This window comes from Hypanus sabinus, chromosome 5, assembly GCF_030144855.1.
Source record: "Hypanus sabinus isolate sHypSab1 chromosome 5, sHypSab1.hap1, whole genome shotgun sequence".
NCBI classification, from domain to species: Eukaryota; Metazoa; Chordata; class Chondrichthyes; order Myliobatiformes; family Dasyatidae; genus Hypanus; species Hypanus sabinus.
The window spans coordinates 154,468,903-154,476,263 of NC_082710.1; positions in this window are offsets into that span (position 1 = coordinate 154,468,903).

Here is a 7,361-nt window from a genome sequence, read left to right on the forward strand (position 1 = left end):
TATTCCCTAGGACCTTGAAGGAAGTTGGTGTAGAAATAGCAGGGGCTCTAACAGAAATATTTCAAATGTCATTAGAAATGGGGATGGTGCCGGAGGATTGGCATATTGCTCATGTTGTTCCATTGTTTAAAAAGTGTTCTAAGACTAAACCTAGCAATTATAAGCCTGTTTGATGTCAGTGGTGGGTAAATTAATGGAAAGTATTCTTAGAGATGGCATATATAATTATCTGGATAGACAGGGTCTCATTAGGAGCAGTCAACATGGATTTGTGCGTGGAAGGTCATGTTGACAATTCTTATTGAACTTTTTGAAGAGGTTACTAGGAAAGTTGACGAAGATAAAGCAGTGCATGTTGTCTATATGGACTTAGTAAGGCCTTTGACAAGGTTCTGCATGGAAGGTTTGTTAGGAAGGTTCAATTGTTAGATATTAATATTGAAGTAGTAAAATGGATTCAACAGTGGCTGGATGGGAGATGCCAGAGAGTAGTGGTAGATAACTGTTTGTCAGGTTGGAGGCCGGTGACTAGTGGTGTGCCTCATGGATCTGTACTGGGTCCAATGTTGATTGTCATATACATTAATGATCTGGATGATGGAGTGGTAAATTGGATTAGTAAGTATGCAGATGATACTAAGATAGGTGGTGTTGTGGATAATGAAGTAGGTTTTCAAATCTTGCAGAGAGAATTAGGCCAGTTAGAACAGTGGGCTGAAAGATGGCAGATGGAGTTTAATGCTGATAAGTGTGAGGTCCCACATTGTAAATGGTAGGGCATTGAAGAATGCAGTAGAACAGAGTGATCTAGGAATAATGCTGCATAGTTCCCTGAAGATGGAATCTCATGTGGATAGGGTGGTGAAGAAAGCTTTTGGTATGCTGACCTTCTTAAATCAGAGCATTGAGTATAAGAGTTGGGATGTAATGTTAAAATTGTACAAGGCATTGGTGAGGCCGAATTTGGAGTATTGTGTACAGTTCTGGTCACCAAATTATAGGAAAGTTGTCAACAAAATAGAGAGAGTACAGAGAAGATTTACTAGAATGTTACCTGGGTTTCAGCACCTAAGTTACAGAGAAAGGTTGAACAAGTTAGGTCTTTATTCTTTGGAGCATAGAAGTTTGAGGGGGGAGTTGATAGAGGTATTTAAAATTATGAGGGGATAGATAGAGTTGACATGGATAGGCTTTTTCCATTGAGAATAGGGGAGATTCAAATAAGAGGACATGAGTTGAGAGTTAGGGGGCAAAAGTTTAGGAGTAACACGAGGGAGATCTTCTTTACTCAGAGAGTGGTAGCTGTGTGGAACGAGCTTCTAGTAGAAGTGGTAGAGGCAGGTTAGGTATTGTCATTAAAAAAAATTGGATAGTTATATGAACAGGAAAGGAAAGGAACCTCTTTCTCCCCAGGGTCTGAGAAAGAAAGAAAGGCTCTCCTTTATTCCATGAAATTATGAGAGGCTTAGAAAATGTAGGAGGAGCTAGTCTTCTCCCCAGTGATTCACCAGGTTGTTACTTGAGATGAAGTGTTTCTGTTCTGAGGATGGACTGGTTTGATTCCTTAGAGTGGAGGCTGAGGGAGGCGTACAAAATTATGAGGGTATAGAAAGAGTGGATAGTGCAAAACTTTTCCAGTTATAATGTTTCCACAAATTCCTTGCAAAGTGGAAGGTCAATCATTGGATTGAAGCAATTTCATTCCCCATCAATTTCCTCTGTGAGGTGCAAACTCTACTCTGACAAGACCAGGGGTGGAAGTTGAACTGGGAATCTGGGAGCTGTGGGGTAGATGTTCCATCAGCTGTTCACTCTGCCACAGCCCTTTCTGATGGGGTTCTGTATGACTGGCGCCAGGTCAAAGTGAACTAAGAGAATAGTTTTAAGTAAGGATAATATACTCATGTCAAACGTCTCTGATCCCCAGGCAGTAAACATGCGCAGGTGACTATCAAATGGAAAAGCGCAGAAGCACACAGAGATAATGGTAATGTTGGATAAACAGCTTGTAAAGCATGTTCTGCCATTGATCTTTCTCTATATATCTCTAAAAATTTGCTTAATTGTGTAGAAGATGATGCTATATCCAGGGGAAAGCAATCTGGAAGAAAATGCAATTCTTATTTTCATTTATTTAATTTAGAGATACAACACAGACTCCTCTGACCCAATGAGCAGTGCCACCCAGCAAGCCCCCTATTTAACACTAGCCTAATCACAGGGCAACTTACAATGACCAATTAACCAATAACCAGTACGTCTTTGGACTGTGGAAGGAAACTGGAACCCCCACAGGGAACCCACACAGTCACGTGGACAACATACAAACTCTGTACAGATGGTGCCAGAATTGAACTCCAAACGCCAACATATCAAGCTGTAATAGTGTCGTGCTAGCCACTACATTACCATGGCATCCATCTTAGTGGACCATGAGGAGACCATTCAGCCCATCAAGTCCGTGCCAACTCTCAAGTCAATCCCATCAGTTTCATTCCTCACTTATTTCATGCTGTCTTACTTTCCTCACGCGTTCTCACCAAGTCCCCAGACTTCGAGCCATCACCACACACTGAGGGAAATTTACACCGGAAAAGTAACCAAACAACATGCATGTTTTTGGGATGTGATCATTTCCAGGATATTCCTCCCCATTCTGCACTGATGAGTGTAAAGGGTTTCTCAGTACTGTGCCCCATCTTGCCTTCTTCACTGCAGCACTGGAGGAGGCTTTTCAGCCCATCATCTTCATGCTATTGCTTACCTGTCGCATCATGCCTCTCCTTGCTTCCATGTCATCCTGCCAATCAATTGCCCCCTACACCAGATTCTACCACTCACCCACACCAGGGGCCATTGACCAAGCTCCGTGTCTTTAAGATATGGGAAGAAACCCATTTTGCCACAATGCAAACTCCACACACAGATAGTGCCAAAGGTTGGGATCGAACCTGGCTTTCTGGAGCTGGAAGGCAGCAGCTCTACTGACTGTGTCACTGTGCGGTCCCTCACAGTGACCGCACTGTGCGGTCCTGTCAGTTCCTTCCAGTTTGTAGGTGAGTGGTAAAATTGGAGGGGAGAGTTGATGGGAGATCGGACAACAAGGAATATTAATACAGGAACTCAGCAGAGACTCAATGGGTGAAGGGGAGCAGATGCAGAAGAATTCATGCAGTGTCAGTGGAGGCTGAACCTCAGTTGTTTTTCTATTCTCTTTCTGTTTTCTCCCCACTACATAGCTGACTCTGTGCAGCCGACCTTTGATGGAAGCTCAATGTGGAGGGTGGATGTAAATTCAGGAAACAATACCTTCAGGTACAGTAGAATCATAGCCTCATATAATACAGAAACTGGCCCCTTGGCCCAACTGGTAAATGGTAAAAAAAAATGTTATCCCCTCAAGTTCTTAGAGTACTATGGCTCAGAAGGCTCCTCAGTCCATCTAGTCCATGTCAGCCTAATTTTCTCCCTAATTTCATCTACCTATCCAAACAATATCCCTCCAAACCCCTCTTAGCCATGAACTTATCCAAACCTCCCTTGAACAATACCATTGAACTGACTTATTCCACACTCATATTCCCTTTAAGTATTTTACCTTTCACCATAAACCTATGACATCTGGATTTAATCTCAGCCAGTTTGAGGAGTAAAAGTCTGCAAGTATTCATTCTATCTTTACCCTCATAATTTTGTGTATCACTGTAGGAACTACCCTCATTCTCCTGTGGTCCAGCAAATGAAGTCCTAACTTATTCAATCTTTCCCTATATCTCAGCTCCTTAAGTCTAGGCAACATCCTTTGCGAATTTTCTCTGCACTTTTCTCAAGTTTATTGATATCTTTCCTGTCGGTAGCTGACCAGAACTGCACACAGTACTCCAAATTCGGCCTCACCAATGTCTTGTTCAACTTAATCGTAACATCCCAACTCCCACACTCAGTGCCCTGATTTATGAAGGCCAATGTCCCGAAGCTCTTTACAACCCTATCTAGCTGTGATGCCACTTTCAAGGAATTATGGATCTATATTCCCAAGTTTACTTACTTTTGGATTTCCAGCATCTGCAGATTTTCTTGTGTTTACCCTTTATTCCACTCTATTATTTTTGATAAAATCTTTCTCCTCTCACCCTTATTCTATAGCCTTGAGTTCTTGATGCCGCAGCCACTAGAAAAAGACCAAGTGCACATGAATCTCATGATTTTATTTACCTCAATAACATCAACTCTTGATATTCTTTCTTTGATGTTGAGCAGCATCTATAGGTGGGAAAGGATCATAGGGGAGAAAAGATCATCCCGGGTACATGGGACTGCAGAGTTGTTCTTACAGTCAGATCTGTGACCAACTTATTGAATTACACAGCACGTGATGGAGGTCCACCTTTGCTCTTCCATCTTGTGCCTGTACCTCTGGAAGAGCAGGGATATGCACACAAGCAACATTGGCAGCTCAACGCCCAGGCCATGCTCTCCTCTCGGAGCAAGGTACAGGAGCCTTAGGACTCACACCACCAGGTTCAGGAACAATTATTACCCCTCAACCCCTCTGAACCAGAGGGGTTAAACTTCACTCAACATCACTATGGTGACATAAACGTACTTTGATAATAAATTTACTTTGAGCTTTCAAACAAAATCAATGAGCTGTATCCAAGCGTAAATTTGAGACTACCTCTGGAATTCTCCCTTCTGCGGTCAGAGATACTCACCTGATTCAAAAGGGCATAAGGATGCTGGTGTCCAAGAAGATCAGGGTGAGCTGCCTCAACCATTGCCGCTCGGCAGCTCTCACATCTACAGTGGGAGGTTAGTCACAGCTTGATTTAACTTCTGTCTGAGCAGGGATCTGGACTCACTGAAGTTCACCTACCACCACAACGGTTTAGAGTGGGCACAATCTCTGTACTCAGCTTTGGAGGACCTGGACGCTGGCTGCTGTTTATTGATTATCGCTCAGGATTCAACACCATTATCACATCCGTAGTAATCATCTTTCCAGAAGTACTGCTGTAGGCCATGGTCCTGCTTAAAGCAACATGAAATACTCAGGTTACCCATGAACTTGTTGAAAGGCAGGGCAAGACTGAGGGGTTGACACAGAAAAATGATGGAGGAACTCAACAGTTCTGGCAGCATATATGGAGGGAAAACAACAGTTGGAATTTCAGACTAAGACTATTCTATGAAGCCTAATGTGCCAAAAGCTCTCGCTTCTGACCCAATCTACATGTGATGCAGCCTTCAAAGAATTATGACTTTAAAGGAAGGAGAAGGAGGCCAGAATAAGGGAAGAGAGTGGAGAGGGGAGGAGTACAAGCTGGCAGGAGATAGGAGAGTGGGAAGGTGGATGGGTGGGGGAGAAGGGATGAAAGGGTATGGTGGGAGAAGCTGAACAGTCATAAAGCAGCCAGCACTGAAACAGGCCCACCAGCCCACCTAGTCTGTGCTAATCCCATTGGCCTGCATCTGGACTTTAGCCCTATCCATGCATTTATCAAGTTTCTTGTAAATGTTGAAATTGAACACACATCCATCATTTATGCTGGTCCACATTGCCACCACCTTCTGAAAGAAGTTGTTCCTTCTTATGTTTCCCTTAAACATTTCACTTTTCACCCTTAACCCATGACCTCTAGTTCAAGTCTTCAGTGGAAAAAGCATGCTGGCATTTACCCTATCTATACCACTTTTATATACATTGATCAAATCTCTCCTCATTCTCCTATGTTCCAAGGAAGAAAGTCCTAATCTATTCAAACTTACTACATAGCTCAGGTCCTCAATTTCCAGCAACGGTTCTTATTTTTCCCTCTACACTTTGACTCTTGTTGAGATCTTTCCAACTGGTAGGTGATCAGAATTCACACAATATTCCAAATTAGGCCTCACCAACATCTTATACAACTTCAACATAACTTCTTTTTCAATCTTTTTATTAATTTTTATAAAAAACATAACATAGTATTATATTAAATAGGTTATGAATACATTAGACTTAGAATTAAATTAGTAACAAGATAACAATATCTTATTAAGCTATCAGCAAAAAAAAGATCGTACAATAATCAATCTAATCTATATTGATTATACATGAAAAAGATTAAAAATAATCATCAAAAGAAAAAAAAAGTATAAAATACAAGAAAAAATGTATATTTAAAGAAATAAAAAAAATAAACCTAAACTAACATGGGCAATAATAATAGTTTATATGTATATGATAGTGTCAGAAACTCCGGAACTCCATACCAGAACAAGAATAAAAAGAGTAAAGGTCTGGAAGAGTCAACATAACTTCTGTACTCAGTAGTTTGATTTATGAAGCCTAATGTGCCAAAAGCTCTCACTACTGACCCAATCTACATGTGATGCAGCCTTCAAAGAATTATGAATCTGTATTCCCATATCCCTCTGTTCTACCACACTCCACAGTACCCTGCTGTTCACTGTGCCAGTCCTACCTTGGTTTGTCTTCCCAAAGTGAAACACCTCACGCTTGTCTATATTAAATTCCATCTGCCATTTTTTCAACCCATTTTTCCAGCTGGTCCAGATCCCCCTGCAAGCTTTGATAGGTTTCCTCACTATCCACTATATCCCCAAATTCTGCTTTCTTAGGTAAAAGATATAAAGGCTGAAGATGGGATCTGATACAAGAGGACAGTGGATCATGGAATAAATGGAAGGAGGTGGGGAAACAGAGGGAGCTGATGGGCAGGTTAGAATGGCAGGAGAGGGGAAGAAAAGGCTCCCTTCTTTTCCAGATCCGTTGAACAGTCTCAGCCCAAAGTATCAACTGCTCATTTCCCTCAATAGATGCTGCCTGACCTGCTGAGTCCCTTAAGCATTTTGTGTGTTGCTCAAGATTTCCAGCATTCGCAAAACTTCTTGTGTCACTGAGGAGCCAAGTGGTCTGACTCCATCTTCCGATTCAGATGTCTCTCCGTGCAACTGTGCATCCTAATTTTGGTTGTCTTTTGGTTGTCCCTGCAGGTTAGTGTCTGTCGTGCATCCACCCGAATCTTGGGAGGTCCAGGCCATCAGTATATCTGAGAATGATGGTGAGTCAACTCGGTTGTTGTAGATGTATGAATGGGCAATTGGATTAGCTCCTATTTAAAGCAAGGAACCATTGCTCCTGTCTGTTGGTGCTACCACAGATAAATAACCGGGAAATAGAATTTATATTCCGAGATAAAAAGTAAAAACCAGGCATGAAAATCAAAAATAAAGACTGAAAAGATTTGAAACAACTTAGCAGGTTGACAGGTTCTGTGGAGAGAAAAGATGGGTTAATGTTTCTGATGAAGGCACTTAGCAAAGCCATAAGGTATAGGAGCAGAATTATGCCATTC